General features: G+C 45.4%; 1 protein-coding gene across 9 annotated transcripts in view; it reads left to right on the top strand.

Moving 5' to 3' along the window:
* Positions 1–7,509: 7,509 nt before the first annotated feature.
* The window catches only part of Rhobtb1 (Rho related BTB domain containing 1), a 72,482-nt gene continuing 56,726 nt past the window's right edge, over positions 7,510–23,265 (top strand). The window contains exons 1-3 of one of the 9 annotated variants that reach the window (XM_040732158.1): positions 7,510–7,585; positions 14,241–14,291; positions 18,317–18,470. The gene's annotated coding sequence lies outside the window, so the exon portion shown is untranslated. Of the gene's footprint in view, positions 7,586–11,533; positions 11,667–12,226; positions 12,313–14,240; positions 14,292–18,284; positions 18,471–23,265 lie in introns of those variants that run through there. The other 8 variants (XM_040732157.1, XM_040732155.1, XM_021227593.2 and 5 more) reach the window with 8 other exon arrangements.

Below are 23,265 nucleotides of genomic sequence, written 5' to 3'. Positions count from 1 at the left end.
ACACATTATTGGGTTTTTAAGTTGTATTTATTTTTAATAATTGTGTATATGAGAACAAGTGTGTGTGTCCATAAGGCGGTGGAGAGAGAGAAGGAGAGTGTAGGGAGGGAGAGAAATGTGATGTGTGTGCCTGTGACACCTTCAGGACTCACATTTTCTTTCCCGTGTCCCAAGAATTGAACTTACATCATCAGGGTGTATAGCAAGAATGTTTACCCACTGGTCAGCCCGAATTACCATTATTTGAATGTTGATGAAGTCTTGCATTGTTTAGTAACCCCTTTCTCTGGATATACTCTTGCATAGATTGTACATTTTGTTTGTTAACATTTTGTTTAGGATTTGTGAGTTTGTGTTTGTGATAACCTGGTCAGATTTTTATCAAGAGTGATTTGAGTCTTAATTTTGAGTTATTGATCCCAGGTATCCTGTTACAGTGTGTGTGTGTGTGTGTGTGTGTGTGTGTGTGTGTGTGTGTGTGTGTGTTCATTGTATTTAAGATGTATAAATAATACTCTTGAATTTAAGTACAATTTTCAAAACAAACTTTGCAGAAAGGGGCTGGGGAGATGTCTCCATAGATAATGTTCATGGCATGTAAGCCTGAAGACATGAATTGAGGTCCTCAACATCATGTAAAAGTAGGTCGGTGCTGGGGGAAGGTGAAGACAGGAGGACCATCTGTACTTATTGGTCAGCCAGTGTAACCTCGTCAATGAGTTCTGGGCTCCGAGGGAGACCTGCCTCAAAAGAAAATTTAAGTAAATAGAGAATAACTGAGGAAGATGTCTACGTCAGCCTCTGACCTCCGTAGGCACGTAGCCACATGTAGAAGTATTTTTGGTATGTAAGGCAGGCTGACAATTACCTGCAGACTGGAGTAACCTGGGACAGCTACTCCTTGAGTAATTGACCACAGTGACCCACATGTCTTTCCAATCAGAAGGAGCCATCCTTGCTACATGTGTCACGTGATTGGTCCATGCTGGGTCTGTCTCTAGATCAATGGTAGATATTCTAACCACAGAGATCACCCTGTGGCTATGTATGGGCAGCTCAACACACGCTATTGCCCTAGGGCAAAAGCATGATTGGTACTTTCATATGTAAGTGCCCTCTAAGAAGTCCTGCTATGAGAAATATAACTTTAAGAAAAAGACCAAATAAGAAGCATCCCCTGAGCTGGCTGGGCACTCAGAAGCAAAAGGTTTAGTGCCTGTTGTGAGTTGACAGTCACTCACTCAGTTGGCCTAACAAGCTTTGGGCATCGCTACTTGACTAGGCTATCTTGCCTGCTATTCACTGCTGAATTATTTTGATAATTCAAAAATGGAATTTTATCTGCTTTCCTTCCATCTGGTTGTCCCCCCTCCCTCCCTCCCTCCCTCCCTCCCTCCCTCCCTCCCTCCCCCCTCTCTCTGTCTTTCTCTACTCGCCCTTTCCATTCAAAAAATGCCAGATTCTCAAGTAAAAGAGAACACCACTGGCATAAACAGTAAATAATCTTTACTATATGCGCTGAGTGCTACATAGAATATTTTAATATAGTTGAGTGTCTTCTGTTTTATTTGGAGACCCTAAACTCAAACCAAATGAGCCACTTAGAAGTCACTAAGGAAACTTTCATCCTAGCTTAGTAATGAGTATCCAGAAGACTTCACTCTTTGGATGCATATTTTATGTTTTGTATGATGAGTGTGAAGTGCTTCCATCCACTCTCCCATCTTTCTAGAACTATTTTAGAAGGAGAGTGGTATGCTCTGGAATGCTTGTCAGCCATAAACTCTTTTTTCAGCAGTCTGAGCGCTTTCCATTTGACTGGCTGGTGAGTTGGTGAGTTAACTGTGTCCTGGCAAGTGAACCAGTTTGTCCAAGAGAGCTCTTCCACGGGGACCCCAAACAATCTAGCCAAGTGTGGTCAGCTGTACACACGCCAATGGTCAGGCCCCATCACACACAGTCTCTGTTCCTCACGAGAGTCCACAGAACTAAAAGACTAGCATTTCAAAACAGCAATAAAAAGGCAACTAGACAGAACATACCAAATTAAAGGAAACAATGTTTCTCTTAGCAAAGCCTTCCATCTATCAAACCCTCTGTCCTTCATTGAAGTAGAGAATGGAAGAGTGAACATTTAAAGAGAAATCCAGAGTATATTTCATCTACCTATGTCTGTCTCTTTGTAAGTTCTTATTCAGGATATTGGCCACCTCAACTGTCTCCTGAGAATACACAGCCAAGCCAATACATACAACCCAGAAATAATCACACAGCACAAACAACACTTATGAGAACAACAGTGGCCTGGTGGTGATGGGGCACACCTTTCATCCCAGCACTCAGGGAGGCAGAGGCAGGTGGAACTCTGTGAGCTCAAGGCCACCCTGGTCTACAGAGCATCCAGGATGGCCAGGGCTACACAGAGAAACCCTGTCTTGAAAAACAAAACAACAAAAACAGAAAAAGGAAAAGAAAAAGAAAAGAACAACAGTGGTATAGGTCCCTTTCTCTCAAAGTAAGAGTCTTTAAAATCACTGTGTGTGTGTGTGTGTGTTCATGTGTGTGTTAAATTACGAACGATAGAAAACTATTCTTAAAGCAAAAGTGAGTTGAACACTGACTTTGGTTTCCTGTGAGTATCTAATTTACACAAATATCTTTAGCTACTCCAGTGCCAAGAAACTCAGAGAAAAAATGCAAGACTCGGTGTCTTCAGCAAGGACGCTGTATTGGCACAGAATAGGAAGAAATGTCACTTTTAAGCCAATGGTCAACATACATTTGTATAGCTGGCTCCCCCACCAGATAGATATGGATATTTAAACATCAAGAGGTATTCTTTATTTACTTGAATAATTAAGAATTACTGACATAATCTCTGGAAGCCCAAGACCCTGCCTCACCCACATTGCCCATTGTAGATAAATTTGTACTTCACACCACTCCATCTGGCAGAGCAGGCTGTTACAGCTCTATGGCTTCCCCTTTGTATCAATCTGGTGTTGCTGGCATGAGGCAAAACCCCACAGCCTCCTCTTGTCTCAGTAGGAAGTAGAGTGATGACTTGATATCTTCAGGAAATAGCAAAGAGTGAACTAAATACAAAGCACCTTCTTCGTTTTGGTGGCAGGGAGGGAATATCATTCAGGGATACCTGACCAATATGTATGGTCACTTGTCAAAGACCATGAGGAACTTTGAGGTCTTACCTAGTAAATACCAGAGCCCTTTGACTCTCTCTGGCTTCAAATATAAACTATGACGATGCACTGTAGACTTCTGGCAGGTGGCTTTGCCTTTCTGAATCTAGGCTTGCTCATCTAAAAAAATAAGGATTTTAATGCTACTTTCCCATAAAGTCACTACGAGGAGTTCATGGCTGTCAAAGTCTTGGGTTCCATACATGACTACAAAATCATGTATGCTGGTGGCATGTTAATCTGTGTGAAATGTGTTTTTAGATCTCAAAGTGCCCCTTCATGGGTAATGTATGTTGGCAGTGATTACAGCAGGACAAATGGACACTCTCCCTTTACAACTTCAGCTTTTTTAAATCATATACACGGATGGCCTGCCTATATGACTAGAGACAATTATAAGTAAGGAATCCTGTAAATAAAAATCATCATTTACCATGACATTGAAAATGCTTGGGATCAGAAACCTTTCAGATTTTTGGATTTTGTTGGTGTGTGGAATTTATCACACTGACATAATGAGCTACCTTGGGTATAGAAACAAGTCTCAACTAGAAATGCATTTGTATTTCATAAACTTATACCCATCACTGGAAGTTGTTATATATTTTCATTGGGGTTTGTGCATGAAACAGTCTTCTAATAGGAAAATTACCACTGTGATATCATGGCAACACTCAAAAGTAGTTGGAATTTGGAGAATTTATATTTTCAGATTAGAAAAGCTCAAGCTATGTTTAAACTATGGCATCTTGGGAAACAGCTCAGTAATGTGCTTGCAAGCATGAGGACCCAAAATTCAACACGCATTACTGATGTAAAAGGTAGAGTATGTTGTCTGGTGTTTGCAATCCTGGCACTGGGGAACAGAAATAGGCAGATCTCCAGGGCTCACTGACCAACCTGTCTAGCCTAATTCTAATGGATGAGCCCTAGGTCTTAATGAGAACAGTAACACAGTAAATGGTTTCTAAAGAAAACCCCTGAGGGTGACCTCTTACCTCCACAGGCAAGTACACCCACATACCCACTTTACCCACTTTTGCATGCATGTGTACATAAGGGCAGAGAGAGAGAGAGAGAGAGAGAGAGAGATGATTGAAGAATTGGCTTTCCTGCCCATGGTGCTGTTTGAATTACTCTGAGCAGAGATGAAAACTGGGAGGAAACGTCCATGCCTCTTCTCAAAACCCCACACTCTTGAAGACTGATCCTGTGACAGAAGAGCCCTGGCCCCTGGCCTCCTTGGCTTATATGTACAGGGGAAGGAACACCAAGTTGATCCGGACATGCTTAACTGATGATGTCACTCACAGAGATGCAGTTAACAGCTTGCCCACGAAGGGGAACTTACCAAGTGACAAACGGCCTGTGAAACATTCAACATAAATCTTCTCAGAGCTAAGGAGAGACCCTGGTGTTGTCTGTCCAAACTGACGCTCACGAGTCCTGGGAAGGAAGTCGGGCACCTGAACGCTTGCATTAGGAACATGTTTGAAAGGCCTGGCACCCATTGCAGACAAGCCTCGTGGCTTAGTCCTTCCCTAGTTATGTTAGGTGTCCTTCAAGGGCACTGGTGCTTCTTTGTGTATTCATTTTCAGAGGAATCTATTTAGAACTCGGTGCGACATATGTCAAAGTACTTAAAAATAGTTGCTTGCACATGGTCTCAGAGCAGGCATGGTACTTGGGGTTAGACGGTGTGACTCCCCTCTCACAGAGGCAAGTCACTCGGTCTCTAGAAAACCTCACTTCTCGGTCTGCTGTGTTGGAGATAATGCATTTCAAGGTCTTCCAGAAGATCAGATGACATGTATATAAAGATGCTGAGTGAGCAAGTAAGTGCGATACAATACAGGCTGCGGGGGGGGGGGGGGATCGTTTTTTTCTGAAATGAGGGCTTTGTGCACATGTATGTACGGTGTACTTATTTTTCTGGTTTCTGCATGAGAACAGCTCAGTTTTGTGAGTGGAGAAACACACAGCAGCTGGAAGGCAGTAATAGAACAAGACTTGTTACAGGCAGTCCTGAGCTGGCTGACGCGTGTGCTGGGAACTGAACCCGGGTTCTCTGCGTGAGCAGTTGCGTGCTTTTAGCCCCATACACAGTTCTTTTAAATGGCCTCGTGAGCCCATTTTCATATTTATAGACCTGTGCACACCTTTGCCTTTTACATCAACATTCTTCTGTTTACCATTAGCAACTATTCAGTAAGGTGTCATTCTGGCCTCCCTGTGACTTTTGGAAAACCACACACACGCACGCGCATACACACACACACGCACGCGCATACACACACACACACACACACACACACACTGAATAAAATCAAGTGACTACTTAATGAATGACCAAAATGCAATTATTTTCTTTTTCTTTTTTCTCTTCTATTCATTGTTCCCTTTAATGTATGTTTTGGTTGTTTTGTTGGTGGTGGTGGTTATGTTTGCAGTGGCTGCGGAGGCAGCAGTGGTGGTGGGGTTGTTTGGTGACGATAAATAGATATTATGTCTATCAGTCAGGCAAGATAGCTTTAAACATGCCATGGCACACGAGTGTTGTTTATTTTTAATGAGGTATAACTGAAGAATAGCTCTAACATATTTTGCAATATTGATAGTGACTGTGCGTGTCAGTTCTCCTGCCCCAAAATAAATGTCCTTTTCAGATGCAGAACATTTTTTCCAAGACAGAACAGTGTTGTTAACTTTGAAAAGCTGACAGCACACACTGTCAGTCTCTACTCGAATAATGGAGCAAAGGGCAGCTGGCTCCTACCTCTCTCTCGAGCATGTCGAGCTAAGTCAGTAAGAGCTATCTTGGCACAAGAGACCTTTGACTAGAAGAAGAATGTAGTTTGGACTTCCGGGCTTGCAAAATCACATTTTTAACGAACTCATCCAACACCAACAGGAAACCTAAAAAACAGTGCATAGATAAAGAATATTATGTCAACCTCCATGCATACTGTGGTATGTTTACAGACTCAATCTTGTCTAATTTCATTCACTGATACCTAGAAAAATAGAAATCATACTGTGAAATTTAGCCTGAAAAGAAAAACACAATAAAAAGTACAGAATCTTTAATACATTGACCTTTAAGTGGGCAACCACCCAAAAACCAAGGTCAGATCCACTAGCCTAGCCTGAGTAATTCTGTCTATGTCTTTTCCTACAATTATCCTTTAAGCCACTTTAGGATGGATGGAATCCACACAGCCCTACAGTACTTGCTGATGCCGTCCACCTGCAGCTTTCAGGAAAACAGGGTAGTGTATGGTACCTGTCACAAACCGGCGGAGCTCTGGTGTCCTCCAAGGCACATGGCAGGATTGACTTGAAAAACACTTGCGGTAATTTAATTTGACAATAGCCCACCCCCACACATCTGGGTCACTCGGAACTAAGGGCTCTTCTTCTTACTCAAGCAAATGTAGCTTCATACAAAACCTTCCCATGGTGCTGGCGGCAGAAAGGATTGTTTCACATGGCAGCTATATCAGCTGTACCAAAGCTGGGGAAATGGTCCCAAGACAGGAAGCTGGGAAATACCGTCCTAGCTGGTCTGACTAGAGCAACTTGTAGACATATTGCTGCAACATATGGATACTGGATGAAAGGATGTCTGAAGAAATGGGGTCGTGGGAGGTCGTTTTCTATTTTGGCCATCAACACACAGCAAACACATAGACACGCACGCAGCTCTGCCCCTTGTCACTAACCAGAGAACAGGCTTGTGGATGGAGCAGTTCGGATCAACCCTATCCCTTCTCGAGGTCTGGCATTCAGGGTGGTTTAGACAAAGCTGCCTGTAAAGGCTTATTACATCCAGCACCCTGTCTTACCCTGGCTCTGGAGCCTGGGGCAGTTCTTGAGAGCCAGCCAGTCAGTGGAGGCAGCCTGTCCATGTGCCACCAGCCACTTGATCTCTTAGGCGCCACAAAGTTCTTGGCCATTGCAACAGCAGCTGTGTCAACCCAGCAGTCTCCCCCAACAGCTGTTTTTCAATAAACCTTTTGACCAAATGCAGCTGTTCTTTAAAGTAGACGCCTTGGCCAGCTTATTTTCTCCTGTGTCTTCACCCCCTGTAAATGCTTATCTGAAATGACTCCTTAGCAGCTGCCACTCATTGTCCGGGAAGCCTTTCATACGACCAACCAGGTCTGGCATTCCAGACCCATGAGTGGGCGGTGGAAGCTTGCAGCTCCCGCCCCGCCCTCCGCTGTGGTCCAAGCAACCTACAGCTGTTGCATTGATCGCTGGAGGAGTCATTTGCGCCTGCGCAGGAGGGAGGGGCGTTGGCTCCTCTGGCTGTCGGTTATAGACCGCTAAAATGAGGACTTAACACCACATGACTAAGAAAACCCTCTCCATGAGAATTTTATGTAAGTAACTTCCTATGCCTACGAAAATACTGAGAAAAGACTTGGACAATAGAAGCCCAGGGCACTTGTAATTGAGTTGATGACAGAGTTTTCGGGGGGGGGCGGGAAGTGCATATTTATTTTGCAAATTTGCAAATTATGACCCCGTAGTATCTTTTATTTAATTCAACAATGAAGAGCTGAAGGGTTGGCTAGGCCGCTGTGAGCCTTGCAGCTCTTGCAGAGGACTGGAGTTCAGATCCCAGAACCCACTGCTGGGCAGCTCTCAACCACCTTCAAACTCCACCTCCAGGGATCTGACTCCCTCTTCTGGTTACTGCATGTACCTGCACTCATGTGCACATACTCCTAGACAGAAATACATAAGTACACATACCTAAACATAAAAATAAATATTTAAAACATTTAAGAATATTCAAAAAAGAAAAACAACCCACCCATAAAATAACCAAAGACATAAACATCTCTTTCAGCAATAAGGAGATAAATGTGTTCCGTTAGCTCAGAAAGAGATGTTTGACAGTGTTAGTCATTAGAGAAATGCAGATGGAAACCACAATGAGTTCTCTTCACTACTATTGAGCAGTAATTTTGTAAACAACAAACAAAAAATTTTTGGTACTAAATACTACTGGTGGGAATGTAAAACATATAGTCCTTCTGAAAATAAAACCTGACAGCTTATTTAGCCTTTGATTCAGGACTTGGCATTCTTAAGCATCATCTCAAAGGAAAGAAAATCCACACAAAAACTTGTGTGCAGATGTTTATGAAAGTGTTTTTGGAGGAACTTGAATGCCATTCCATGGGTTAATGAGCATACCCTGGTATGTCCATATAACAGATCGTTAGTCAGCAATGAAAAGAAATGAACTATTGATGTAGAGGACACCATGGAGGGATCCCAAGGGCAGTGAAAAACTCAATCCGAAAATATTATACATTAATATTCCAAATAACACGTCTCATAGCAGTGCAAATCTAGAAATGGAGGGAAGGTTAATGGTTGCAGGGGAATCATGAATGCCAAAAGGTCAGTAGCTAGTAGTTTTATTGGTAACTACTTATATATGTAAATTGTGGTGTTTAAAATTTTTATCATTATTGTATGTATGTGTGCATAGCCACACATACATATTTTGGGTTGTTTGTGTGTTTCAACTGGGGGGGAATAATTTATTTTGTTTTTTGGGTTTGGGAGTTTGGTTTCATTTTTGATTGTCAGTTTTTTGTCATTGGTTTTTGTTTTTGTTTTTTGTTGTTATTTTTGCTTAGGATTTTTTTTTCAGGGAAGGCAATGTCACTGGTAAAAATACCATAAAAACTCTAACATCACTTTGGGGCAATAACACATGTATTTGGAGAGAAAAACATTGGCTAATTTCCACTGAGGCTCCAATTCTTGAGAGGTGGGGTGAACGGTGTTGATCACGTTTGCAAACAGTAGTTCTTGATCCGAAAGGTCTTGCATGAGGCTGCATGTCAGCGGCATTGTTCCTCTTCTCTCTTTCCTGTTGGTAGTTACAGTGAGTGCAGCATGCCCAGTCCTCCACCTTCATGAATCAGAAGTCACATGTGTGCAGTTTGGGGCTGTGCAGCCCAGGGTGTAGATAGCAGTGTCTTTTTGAGATCCCCGTCCTTGGCTTGGAAAAAAAAAATCCCCACAATTTTTCCTCTGCTGTATCTGAAGTCACAGTGGATAACAATTTATTTTCCTGGGATTTCTTCCAGTCATTTTCCCCTCAGGTTCAGGTATTCCGAGAAGCCCATTCCAAAACGGCTACTAGCCGTTCCTTACCCACTTCACAGGGATGGCCATGTGGGAGGTTCGGAGATGGGCAGGCAGAAGGTTCCCAAGGGCGTGCACAGTACTGAATGCCTTCCTGCTCTGGGGCATCTGCTTGATGCCTCAGAAAAGCATTGCCACTCACCTATTTCATTGTGCAGATGTGTGTGTGCGCGCGCGCGCGCGCGCATGCATGCATGCTCATGTTTATGGGGTGGTATACATCTGTGCTCTTACTTGTGGATTCCAGAGGCCAACCTTGGGTTGTTCCATAGGAGCACGACCCCACCTTTGACACCTTTGAGACAGGGCCTCTCATTGGGACCAGAGGCTGCTGAATCAGCCAGGCTTTCGATCCAGATAAGGAGTCGCAAGCCCGTGCCCTGTTGCCAGGCTTTTCGGAATACTGTGAAAGATCAAAATCAGGTTCTCATCCTTGTGTGACAGCACTTAACTGTGCCCTCTCACCATGCTCATCTTTTTTTAATGTATGGCTGAGGAAGTGAAAGACACGGAAGAGGGCCGGATGTTACAAAGACAGCTGGTGATAAGACCAGCCCTGGATGACCCAGGCACAAATGTCAGCAACTAACAACACACACACACACAAAAAAATTAATTGTCTTGGCCTCTGTTACCCCATCTGTAAAATGGGTCTGATGGTAACAGTACATGGCCTCCTTTGTTGTGGTGATCTAATGAGGGGAGAAAAATATGTTTTGAGCCATTCCCCCATTGCATTTTGGGGCTATAATACGTATTGCTCCCCATTTCTTAGTTACTGTCCTGTCGCTCAGTGCCCAGGGTGGCTTGATAAGAAGTGATGTGCCATGAAGTAGCACTGCTTGCTAACAGCAATGGGGTCAATTGACTTTCCCTCAGAAATACATTCATGAAGAAAAAGAATATTGAAAACAGACTGGTCCTTGCCAAGCAAATGACCACACACTTGCATGAATCCACCTTAAACTTGTCATACACCAGACTTTATTCTTTCTCTTCCTAGTGTCAAAAGGTTATGGCCTTGATGGCCCCTTTCCCAGCTCTGGCCCCTTTCCCCGCAACAGTGCACTAAGGGTTGCCTAGATTGCACAGGTTGCCTGCACTACATTTTCTTGTAAAAAAAAAAAAACATTGTATTTGCCCAGCCTGCTGGTCACAATGTCTGAGAGGTAGAGGCAGAGGGATCAGGTGTTCAAGGGCAGGCAGCCTTGGCAACACAGCAAGTTTGAGATCAGGTTACAGGAGACCCTGGATCTAAGGGAGGGGCAGGCAGCTACCAAAGGAACTGAAATTCATTCAGGAATTGTGGGGAGGAAGAGAAATCCATCTAAGAAAACTAAAGGTAGTTTTCTGAAGGCGACGGTGGTACTGAGAGAGAGAGAGAGAGAGAGAGAGAGAGAGAGAGAGAGAGAGAGAGAGAGAGAGAGAGAGAGAGAGAGAGAGAGATGTGTTTGCTGATCTTTCTTTAGGGGAGACCTGGAGCCCCACGAAGAACGCTTGCATTAAAATATAACTCGCTGCCCCGCCCCTCCTGAAATCTTGGCAGTGCCTTACCCAAGATAACTGAGGCCAAGGATGAAGCGTGGCCATCTCTGTGTCCGCCTTGGTGCTCGGTCTTTACAAGGGTTTATAAACGTAACCCATCCCTAGCTGAAGACTTTGACACCATAATCCTCCAGCTGTCTTTTTGCAGGACTGGAGTGAGCGAGCGGATTACACAATTGAGCCCAACAGGCAGTTTAGAAAGCGGACTGAAAGTTACCTGCGGGCAGGAGCCAAATGAGTTGTGTCCGCGGTCACCTCCCTAGAGCTTGGCATGATGCCTGACATCCCTAGGCACCTAGGCAGTTCTTATGTGTCTGCAAGAAAAATGGCCATGATTCTGCCCTCAGAACTCATAGTCAGCTTCAAAGTAGAGAATGTCCCTGAGAAGGGCTTGCTGTCTTTGGTTTCCAAGAATTCCTGCCGACCCAAGAGAGACCGATGTCAGTTTCAGATCTACGCCCAACCTCTCTAAAAGGAGCTGCGAAGTGCCTGGTTTCTGGGGTCTGGAGTAGCAGGGTACCCCCTCACCTCACCCCGCTTCCAGCAGGGACCCCTCAAGGCCGGTGGAGGGGAAGGTGACCAGGAGGGGGAGAGCCAGCCCGCACGTGCAGCGCCCAGGGGAGGAGGCTGGGCCAGCGCAGTGCTTAGTCAGCAGCTGGGCTCGGTTTTGAAACAAAAGCCAATGTCCTCCCTCGGAGTCTGCGGCCGGTCAGTTCCTAGGGGGAAGAAAGCTATGCTGCCCAGCCGGTTAGTGGCCCAACTTACTTTTCCTGAGCCCGCAACTGAGGGCCAGCGGATGTTCGGGAATGGGTGGGATGCTGCGGGGAGGGGGCGCGGGGACATCTCACATACACCCTGCCCTGCTCCGGCTTCGGCTTGGCCTCAGGTCGGGTTCCCGGGCATGCCAGGCACACGCTGGCCCGGACCAAGCACCCTGGAGCCCAGGCCCCTCCGGTGTGTGTGCAGCCGAGGCACCTTCGCCACCTCGTGTCCCACAGCTCAGACACACCAGGCCCTGGTTTCATGAATGAAATCCAACCGTGTGGTTATAAATAGCCGCCAAGGTTGCTCACGTCACGGTGGAGACAGGGAGCGATCGGAGGCCGCCACCGCGTTGCTCGCTCCGTGCCTGGGCTCAGGGTTCCGCCCGGTGCCCCGCCTGGCCGGGGACGGGGGCGGGAGGAGGGCAGGGCTGGAGGCGACAGCGACCTGGGGACGAGCCCTGTGGCCTGAGCCAGGACGTGGACGCGGCCGGACGCGGCTGTGCCATGCTGCCTTTGTGCCACACCGGGCGGGTGGCGCGCGGCGCGCAGGGTCCCCGCGTCCCCGCGAGCGCGCGCGGCGGGGGCCGCTGCTGAGCGGCGGAGGGAGCCGTGTCTCGCTCGGCTGCAGGGTAGGTGGCTGTGTCGTGCAGAGTCCCACTCCAGATGCCCTGCGGGTGGCAGGTGGGGACCCCGGCCCATGTGTCCCAGCGACATTTGCGGGGGCGAGCTGATGGGAGGCAAAGGACAGTCCCCTCCCAGGCGCGTGAGCTGAAGAGATACCCGCCCCAGCCGCACCCCTAACTTGTAGCTGCTGAGAACACGTACAACAGGCACCTTAGGAAGCCGGCTGCACCAGAGCGGGTGCTGCCGCGCCCCCCGGGAAGGCGCCTTTTCCTCGAAGGACCGTGGGGGGGGGGGGACCCGGGACCCTAGAAGCGAGGTGCTCTGTTCCCCTGGGCGCTTGCACTGCCTGGAGCAGTGCGTTTGGGTGCACGGCGACGCCCCTCGCCCTCCCCCCCACCCCAAGCCCTCTGTGTAGGGAGTCGGTTGTGAGTTGCTGTGACAACCGGTACACGCTGCCTGAGGGGCTTGCACACACCCGAACTTGTGCGTGGGCTTGAGCTTACTGGGTTCACAGCCAGGTACGGGGGAGATGTGCAGAAGAGATCCACGCCCACCCCCCACCCCACCCAAAAAAAAAAAAAAAGCAAGCGGAAGGAAGGCAAGGCTGTGTAAAAATATATCATTCGATCCCTCTGTTGGCCGTGCGGTTTCCATCCGTATCAAACTACTCAACGGAGGAGCAAAGTCAATATTTAGACTTGGACAAGCCAGAAAGTTAGGAGGGAGAGCCAAGCACAGGGTTTTGACTTGGTTTTGCACGTCAGCGCACAAGCTGTGCCTTTGGAGCTGACTGTGCTGGGGCCGGGGGGCCGGGGGGGGGGCGGGGAGGCGGAGAGGTGCATGAAGATTGATACATATACACCGGCACAGAAAGCTGGGAAAAGTAGCGAGCAGAGGAGTCATCTAGTCATCCTGATTTGAACCTCCCTTGTCTATGTTTGGGGGCAGCTGCAGAACTCTACTTGGATACTTAGTTTCGATGACTCTGGGGTTTCTCCCACCCCGGCTGGGGAATGACTGCTTTAAGAAACATCCAGGAGACTCAAAACCATCCCAAGCTTCCAGGGGCTTTCCACTTTTCCGGGGGCAGATGGTAAACCACCAACAGACTCCTAAGTTTACTTACAAACACGACCTTGAGACTCGGTGTTGTATTTCATCTTCAATGATCATTTGAACGCCTATGAGATCTGGTGCTTCCCATAAGATAAACTCAAGCTTTTAGACTGTAAAGAACGTCCATCTGCATGTTGCTCCACAGGTAGAGTGAGCAGTCAATTATTATATTAAACAAGGTTCCCCTGGAGATTCCTGGATCATACTTGATTGCTAATGGGGGTATGGTTTTGACCCGTTCCATCCCAGAGTGGAAAACTTTGGACCACCATTATGGGTGGGGAGTGTTACCAACAATCTTTTAAGCTTGCCAACTCTTATCTTCCAAGATCGTGAAGGTGGTGGGCATCTCAAGGCACAGGGCTATGTGTAATCAATCACAAAGAGGCACAGAAACTAGTTGATATTGTTAAATTAATCCTCCACAAAAAAAAAGAAAAAGAAAAATAGAAGAAACCTGAATTGCTTGCTTTGGAGTTAAGATTATATTGTTTTAAAGTGACATTTTTGAAGGAAAATATCTCTCCCCCTTCCTTGGCTTCTATGCCCAAAAGTTTTCACTGCACCTCCCAACAGCTTGTGGCTAAGTGCTTTTTCTACACCATCCCCAAACGCTCAGAAATATACTTTTGTGGATGCCATAAAATGTTAACATAGATATTTCAGGATACACTTGACCCAAAGAAATGTCAGTGTATGCATGGCATCAGCTAAAATCAGGTGGCTGTAAAGAGAGATACAAACAAAACATGTTTAAAAAAAATCCACCTGCTCCCATGGGCAGTGAGATTTCAACAGTGTTTCTCTCTGTCTCTAGGTAAGTCCAGCCGTGAGCAGGGACGTCTGTTCTTCACTTCCAGTGAGCCAGGTCAGTATCTTTGTGCAAACCCACAACACACAGATGGACGGGGCAGCCGCTGAGGCTGAATGTGGGTTTTAGAAGAGGTGTCTTAGTCATGTGTCTCGGAAGAATTGGGTTTTGCTGCTTACCTTGTTTATTGGAAACGATGCAAGTTCTTTGCTGGTGGAAATCATTCTGTTTTCTCTGTGAGGAAGATGGGGCTAACATGAACCTTGTGTCCCTCGATGCTTTCTGCTGTTTTCTTACTAACTTGAAAATTAAAATGGTGCTAGAGAGCTGAGGATCTTGGGGATCTGGGTATCAGTAATGAAGACAATTCAACTTCATCTTAGCCTTCAGGACACAGAAGTAAACTTGACAGAATAGTAGTGGACATTTGTTGAGTTTGAGTCAAGATTTGGGTAGTGTTTGTTTCTGTACATTTATGTTTTTATTCTATGAATGTGTGTAATACATATAAATGGACAAACATATGTATATCTTTACACATACATATTATTTATACATATATATACATATGCATATATAACCCTGTCGTATGCAACCATTATGGATTAATTTTTAAAATTTTACCTCACTCTAAAACATAAACTCCTATTTGAAAACTTCTTCAACAGGGAGACTGGGGTCAAGCAAGGTTAAGTGATTTGTTTAGCCCAGTAGCTACAGATCACCCAGTGAAACTCAGTGGAACAGATTCCACTCCCTTGAGTAAGAGTAGGGAACTTCCTAGCATGGATCTGTTAAGGATAACAATTTTTATCACAGGAGATGGGTGGTTTCCGACTCTTGAGAATTTTCTAAGCTGAAATGAGACACAAGATGTTAGGCGTTCACATGTGGAAAAAAAGTGGAGAATAAACCATAGCCGTGCAAATCCAAAAACCGAGGGGTGGGGAGAACTTTGCCCCAGAACTTTCATTTAAAAAAAATCAGTATTTTCTGTTCTGTGACATTACTTTGAATCCCATGTACCAAGTATAAGTTTTCAGCTACATAGATGAGCATTTGGGAATAGGCAGGATATAGAATTTCAAACCATCAGAGAGACTGCATAGTTGTTTTGAGCCGTGAAATTACAGGACCATGGAGGCAGAGACACCATCTCTTACAAAGGATCACAGGTACAAAACTGGCACTCTGCATCTTTGGTTAAAAACAGGACAGCGTGACATGCTATGGCGCCTCAAAGTAGAGTAGCTCTTAAAACCTCCACGAGCCTGAAATGTTCTACTTCCAGCAGAGGGGTCTGGATATGTAGTAGATAAATCCCAACCAAAGTTCTGAAAGAGGCCAGTATCTGAAGTCACGGACACTTCCGGTTTGCATCTGAATTAGCAGCATCTCTTGCCTCTATTTCCCTCCTAGCTCTTTTTTGAAGAATAATTTGTAACAGTTGTTAATCCTGCTCGAGGAACTTTAAGCAGTGAGTCATTAATAATGGGATAGGGAATGGACTATTAAGGAGACCTCTGGATACCATCTTTTTCATGTACTGCCAACCCCAGCTCACCTAATAGCATTGGAAAAGCACACTTAGTTAGGGGGTATTTTTGATCAATTAAAAGATAACCACATGCTATCCTATAAGAGCTTGGTCTATAAAGTTTATTATATTCTAGACCATGACAAGACAGATCATACGCCATGGTTTGAATTGGGGAGATTCCATTACGGGCCAGGACCTCACCATTAACTTATATTGGGGAGATTCCATTACGGGCCAGGACCTCACCATTAACTGATATATGGCTAGCTGTGATGAATGATATGCCATAAAAATAATCAATATGACAATCATAAACCTATAATTTATTTAAAGTAGTCAAATTACAGAATGTTGGGGCCAAGAAGAACCTTAGAATTAGCATGCTATCTCTAATGATAATTAGTTAGCATTCAGCCGTTTGTTCCCTTTTCTTTTTTGGACATCAGCAGGCTTTGGTTACGGTGTGTGGCTTGTCTCTTGTAAAACAACTAGAAACATTTGGAACGTTGCTGGCTTTGCTTGGTAAACTGACTTGTAGGAAACAGACAAACCTGGGCCTGGGAGATGGCCCAGTCTGTAAAGTGCTTGCTCTACAAACATGAGGCTCTAAATTACTGGATTCCCAGAAGCTACCTTTAAGAGAGAGAGAAAAAAAAAAGCTGAGCATGCTTGTAATTCCATCGCTGGGGAGGCAGAGGCCAGGACAGATGGATCCCTGGGGCTTGATGATCAGTCAGCCTAGACAAGCAAATCTCAGCCTAGTGAGAAACACTGCCTGAGAGAGAGAGAGAGAGAGAGAGAGAGAGAGAGAGAGAGAGAGAGAGAGAGAGAGAGAGAGAGAGAGAGAGAAATGAATGGACAGTGCCTGGGGAACAAGAGCCAGAGCTCTGTGGCTTCCATGTGGGCCTGCAAGCTTGCGCACATGCACGTGGGTGTACACACACACACACACACACACACACACACACACACACACACACACATACACACATACACTGTATTATAACAATAAAAAGCCTCCCTTTAGCTTCCCATAACTGGTGATTTGAATCTAGTCTTTCTTCTCACCTTCTTTCTCTCTCCACCGAGGCTCTCCATCAACCTCACAACACTAAAAACTAGGAGGAGGAATTCAAAACAAGTTACAAACAGCTAAGGAGGGGGGAAAACATAGGGGATAACGTATGGGGGGGAGGGAAAGAAAGCTTGGAGGGTGGTGGGAGACAGCGCTCAAATGGACAGAATGGCTACAGATGGGCTATCTGGGGATTGTTCTAGCTTGTAAAGCAAGTGAAGCCAGCGACTACCATATAATCGGCCACTTCTCTCAGCCCCTTTGTTCCCTAGGCACCTTAGGACAGAACTTGGGAAATGGGCCAGTCAAGACATGGGAAATGAAGGGTGAGGGGGGCCTTGGTCTTCCCAGACATCCTTGGCACTGCCTGCCTTCAGGTATTCCTTTTAGCGGTGACTCAGACACACGAAAGGGTGAACTGCCAGGAGGTCTAGACAGAGTAATTACACTTCTCTACCCCGGTCTTGAGTTTATTTCTTGTGCAATGGCAAGTTCCCAGTACTGATGGGCTTTGATCTCAGGCTCTGTCCATCTGTGAGTTCCTTTGAATTCTTAGCCAGCCATAAGGGCAAACCAGCCACTTCTGGTCTATACTGGTTATAGCTTGGCCTGAGCTATAACTATTACTAGGACTTCATTCCGTTCCTCAAGATACCAAGCAGAGACTTATCTATGACTGATATTCATTATCAATTCCAATTTAACAGAAGCAAAGCAGGAAGGGAGAGAAAAACAGAGACTAAGAGACATTAGTCAAGGAGCTAATAGGAAATGGAGCTTGGCTTGATTGGACTTCAGCCTGACCAAGGATTTGAAATGCATTCTTGATGAACTCCTGGAAATGGGTGCTTTAGCCTATTTCAGTCCAGGTTACTTTTGCAAGGGGTGAAACACAGAGGCTAAATGACGCTATCTATGTGTGATACAACTAATAAATACATAATTTGAGCTACCTGGCCATCTTACCTATACGAATCTGCTGACGGAAGGTCATTTCTAATGGATGTTGATGGAAGTCGCAGACATAAGCACTCAAGTCAATGAGGGTTGAATCATAGAGTCAGGAAAGTCCTTATAAGGTCACTGGCTTCAGCCTCCCTCTGGTGGCAAAGCCCTGGCTGGCACTAGTGAAGTGATGTAACTTGACCACTCTCATAGTTAATAAGTGACTTCTCTTGAACTCAGCCCAGGTCTCCCAATCCAACCCAGGCTCCATCCCGTTACATAACACCACCTGGAAAGTGCCAAGGCTCCTGAGCTCTCCAACTTCGCCACAGTTCCAAATAGTGAGTCCAAAATACACACACAACCTAAGCCATGCTCGGCAAAGGGTGATAAGAGCGTGCCAGCGGGATACTGATACAGCGGGCACTAGGAGCAGCCCTCCTTATCGGCAGAGATGTCAACACACAGTGTTCCTTTTTCTCCTCATCAGAACATAACTCTCAAAGCTCTGATCCTGTCCAGGCCGCCTCAGCTGAGCCACCCATCCGGAGCTTTGCAATTTTGTCTCGGCTCTGGCTGCTACTAGTTGGATGATTTCGAACTTCACTCTCCTTGCCCGAAAATGGCTATGGTATAGCCTCATCCTGCGGATAATGAGGATTTCCTGAAATCACAGGTATAGACCGAATAGTGGGTGCTCAATGAGGTTAGTTGTCTTCTCGGCCTTCCTGGAATAGCTCAACAGGAAGCAGAGCAATATATTTGGATAGTCATATCATTTTGTTGATGAATTTACTGGTGCCATTGTATGTGGGTGTTATATGAATAATTACTTACAGTAACATTTACATTTCATGGTGAGTGTTCTCTCTCTCTCTCTCTCTCTCTCTCTCTGTGTGTGTGTGTGTGTGTGTGTGTGTGTCGCTCTCCTCTCTCCCACATCCTCTTCCCTTTCTCCCCCACCTCTCTATCTCCTGATTCTCACAGCACATCCACGGTTGAATTTCTTTTTCTGTAGTCTCGAATCACGAGAGAGAGTTTCCATGAACTCCTTTTATCGTTTTAGACTAATACCCATCTCATCTTGGAGATCTGGGTCTCTCATTCCCTTCCAGACACTGCTTGGTTCTGGTTTTTCACATAGACTTTGCATCTCCAAGCAACTACAATGTTTCCAAGCAAGTAACAAGATATATATATATTCAGAGATGGTCATTGCCCGAAGAAAGCTTTTGCTTTCAATTTAGAAGCATGTCAGAGTTCCCTGCTTTGCAACTAGTGGTGCATTATTGAGGTCTGTTTTTGTTGTTGTTATTGTTTTGCTTTCTTCCTCTGTGCTGTGTGTTGCTGCTAAGGGAATAGATAAGAAAGTATACCATTGCAATTTCACCCTTCCTCCTCTGCACTTGCTAAGCCTGGCCTAAATGACACCTCTGGGAAGCCGTTCAGCACACGCCTCTCCCCAGCTGCCACCTTTGTCACATGGCTCTTGCTGCTGGGCTCTGGACTTTTGGAACCGAGTCTTGGCAACACATCCTGTCTATCATACAGCAGAGGGAAGCTGCCAGGGCTGGTTTTTACCTTCGGTCGCACCTGTTTCTTCTGTATTAATAATTCAACGGCCTCAAATGGACTTCTTTTCCCTGATGGAGCAGTTACCACTTAGTAGTTGACACATGTGTAATGCAAAATGGGTGTGGCCATTGTGCGTTTCTCCAGTGCTGTGAAGCAGCTAAGCTGGGGCCTTGTGCCTTCCAGTCACCAGCTACTGCAATGTCCCTAATGCTGTTACTAATCTCAGAGGAGTTGAGCTTTGGTTTCAGTTCTTAGCAGGGAGTTAATTATGCTTAAACCTAGGCTCCAATTTTATTAATGTGCATGAAGGGGAATGGGAATTTTGTGGGAAAAGATCATCTGACTCGGGAGCTCTGAGGTAGGACCTGGTATCAGGGTTTTCCAAACAGCTGGTGAGATTTGCAGGTAGATACCTCCCCGTACCTCATGAGCTTGTAGTGGTCAGGCCATGGCTGCAGCCTCGCCTAAGTTTGTCTGCTTGGGTCTTAAACATAAAAGAAATGAAAACAGTGGTGTGCTGCTACATCGCATGGGGAAGATAATTGCGTCCGTTAATCTCACTGTTGCGATAAAACTTCGGATGGCAACAACTCAAGGGAGAAAGGGTTTCTGTAGGCCCACAGTTTGAGGGGAAGGCGTAGAGTGTGCAGCAGGTGATCACATTGCAGCAGCTGCAGTCAGGAAGGAGGGCAAGGTGAAAGCTGGGCTCGGCTGGCCTTCTCCTTTGTCTTCAGTCTGAGACCCCAGAGCATGGGCTGGTACCATCCACCTTCACAATGAGTTTTAGTTAAACCTCTCAATAAGCATTCTCGAAGACACACCCAAATGCCTGTTCCCGTGGTGATCCTACATCCACTTGAGTAACCAAGGAAGATTAACCACCACAATAACTACTACATACATGAGCATACATGGAAGTGCTTCTAGAGTGTGCACTTAACATGTTCAAGGCTCTGGACCCAGTTCCCACCAGATACATACATACATACATACCCACACAAATGCTAATGACATCAAGACTGTAGAACAAGCAATTAACAGACAATAATAACATTACAATACCTTATTATAACTCTCACATTGATGACTGTTTCTCACTGAATGGTCCTGTCAGACACGCATGCACACACTCTTCTAACCACAGCCAACACATAGTTAATCAGGAAAGCGGAGCTCAGTTCCCACATGAGTGTTTTGTAGTCTTTCACAGTGATGAGTCAGACAGAAGCGAAACCACAGAAGCACAGGTCCAAACTGCACAAAGCTGTCGCTGATGTGAGGGAGTCTACATCCAAGCGAGTAGCCGTGTTTAAACTCTGCAAAGACATTTCCTCAGGTGAACTATTCACAATGTAACAGTCATACACACACACACACACACACACACACACACACACACACACACAGCACGCTATTTATGAGATTCTACAGAACAGTGAATCAAGCCCTGATTTGTTACAGTGGCCTGTTGCTATGGTGTGAACACTTGTGAGGTGACAAAGCTTGGAGACAGCATAAAGACACACTCTTCTGCCATAAATCCACCCTGCACATAAGAATGCAGTGACTACCTCTAATGCATAAATTCTGTATGTGTATTTTTAATTATTGTATTCTGGTTTTTTTATTGGGTGGGAGTTTTGCCTGCATGTATGTCTGTTCTCCGCTTGGGCACCCAGTGCCCACAGAGGCCAGAAGAAGGCATCAGATTCTTTGGAAGTGCAGTTGCAGGTGGTTGTGAGCTGCCAAGTGGGTGCTAGGGATCAAATGTGGGTCCTTGACAAGAGCAGCCAGTGTTCTGCTCTGCTGAGCCATCCTTCCAACCCAGCATAGATTCTAATAAAAGCAGGAAATACTTAGAAAATGGTGGCTTTTGAGGACTGAGGATAGTTTATTTAATTTTAAGTTTCTAAAACTTGTTTGTTTTTAACACTGACAGTACTTGAATGGACTTGTCAAAGTCTTCAGTTTGCTCTTGTGAACTAGTGGGGTGCTGCCCCAGGACATTAAGAGTTCCGTGGTTCTCAACTTTAGCCTTACCTTGAGAGGGATACCCTGAGCACCTTCTCCCTACAATTTTAGTCTTAGTTACAGATGTGCACCATGTGGGTGCTGGGGATCTAAACTCAGGTCCTCACTTTACCAACTGAGGCATCTTGCCAGCCCACCCTGTACGCTTGGTCCTGTCTAGCTTCTCTCGCCTGGTGTTGTGCATGTGAGATCCATCCCTGGTGAGTGTAGCAAGACTTCCTACACTTTTAGCAGTATAGAGTATTCCGCTGTATGAATGGATCTCAAGTTATTGTTGATTTATTCATTCTACATGTAATGGGTTGTTTCCAACGGCTGGTCCTTAGGAACTGAAGTGCCAAGAACATTCTGGTATAGACAGTAGCATTATTCTAATCCAAACAAATGCCCCACTGACTCTCTACTGGGCATCAGATTTCTTTCCTGACTTCTGTCCAGCCTCCTATCCTTTTCATAGAGCATAGCCAAGGCCACCTTCCAAGTGGCTGAGGCGCTCAAATCCCACAGCCAAGGTGAGCCCTTCACCAACAGACCCTGACTCTTCATTTGACTGTCACCTCATCCGAACCAACTAATGTCAGGTTCAGGCACAACTCTGTCACCCGTGGATCTGAGAACTCACGGGAGTCACCCTTTTCAGTACAATAACAGCGTGAAATCTGCGCCTGAATGTACATCTGTAACTTTGTACCCGTGACTTCAGAAACACAGACATGCGCACAGCATGCCAACTGGGAAATCCAGAGTCACTTTCCTCTTAAAGAATGTCAGTTTCAGTCGTACTGCCTTGCTGACCCATGCTCGAAATAGCGTAATGGTGATTGATTTCTGTGGAATACATTTGCTTTCTAACTACTTCAATTTGTTCATTTCTGCTAGCATAAATATTTTCTTTGGATGCTCGAGTTTTCAAAGCCAAGAATTTTTCCTCTCCTACTAGAAATAGAATTGTATGTGTTTGTTCTGAGTGGCCTCGGCTGTCTTTTTATTTAGTTCAGTTTCTGGGTCTGGTATTCAGCAAAATATCATTTTGACTTCTGGTTGGTTTGGGGTTTTTCTCTTTCATTTTCCCATTTGAAAGCCTGTGTCAGAGGAAAGCTTGCTGGCTGCAGTTCACAAACAGGCTTTTTAAAGAAACTTAAGCTTCTTCAAAAGCAAGTTTTAGGGGTCTAGAGAGATGGCTCCGAGGTTAGGAGCACTTGTTACCCTTGCTGCTGCAGAGGACCTGCGTTCAATTCCCAGCACCCATACGAAAGCTCACAACTGTCTGTAACTCCAGCTGCAGGAGAACTGACTCCCTCTTCTGGCCTCTGAAAGATGAGGCAAAACACCCAATAATAATAATAATAATAATAATAATAATAATAATAATAATAATAATAATATTTTTAGGGGCTGGAGCAATGACTCAGTGGGAAAAAGCGTTTTCTGTACACACATGAAAACCTGAGTTCACATCCCAGGACCCCCATGTGAAACTGAGCATGGCCTTTGTGCCTGTAACTCCAGTGCTGTGCCTTCAAAAATAAGGAGGATCTTTTGTGGTGGTGCGTGGCTTTAATTCCAGCAGCCTATCCCAGGTTCAGTGAGACCCTATCTAAAGGAAATAAGAGAGAATGATAGAGCAGGACACACAAATCCTCCTCTGGCCTACACACACACACACACACACACACACACACACACACACACACACCACTACTAATAGCAATAGTTTAAAACTAGTTTGTATAGGCACACTAAGTATAATTAGCAATATGTGGTTACAATATACAGTCCTTATGTTTTTTTAAAACCTGAAATAGTGCTCCTTTATAAAAGCAGTGCATGTTGAACATGGTGGCCCTCGCCTTTAATGCCAACAA

This window comes from Mesocricetus auratus, unplaced genomic scaffold (genome assembly GCF_017639785.1).
Source record: "Mesocricetus auratus isolate SY011 unplaced genomic scaffold, BCM_Maur_2.0 Super-Scaffold_100027, whole genome shotgun sequence".
Lineage (NCBI taxonomy): Eukaryota > Metazoa > Chordata > Mammalia > Rodentia > Cricetidae > Mesocricetus > Mesocricetus auratus.
The sequence above is the reverse complement of the archived record's forward strand: the minus strand, read 5'-3'. Positions and strand labels throughout refer to the sequence as shown.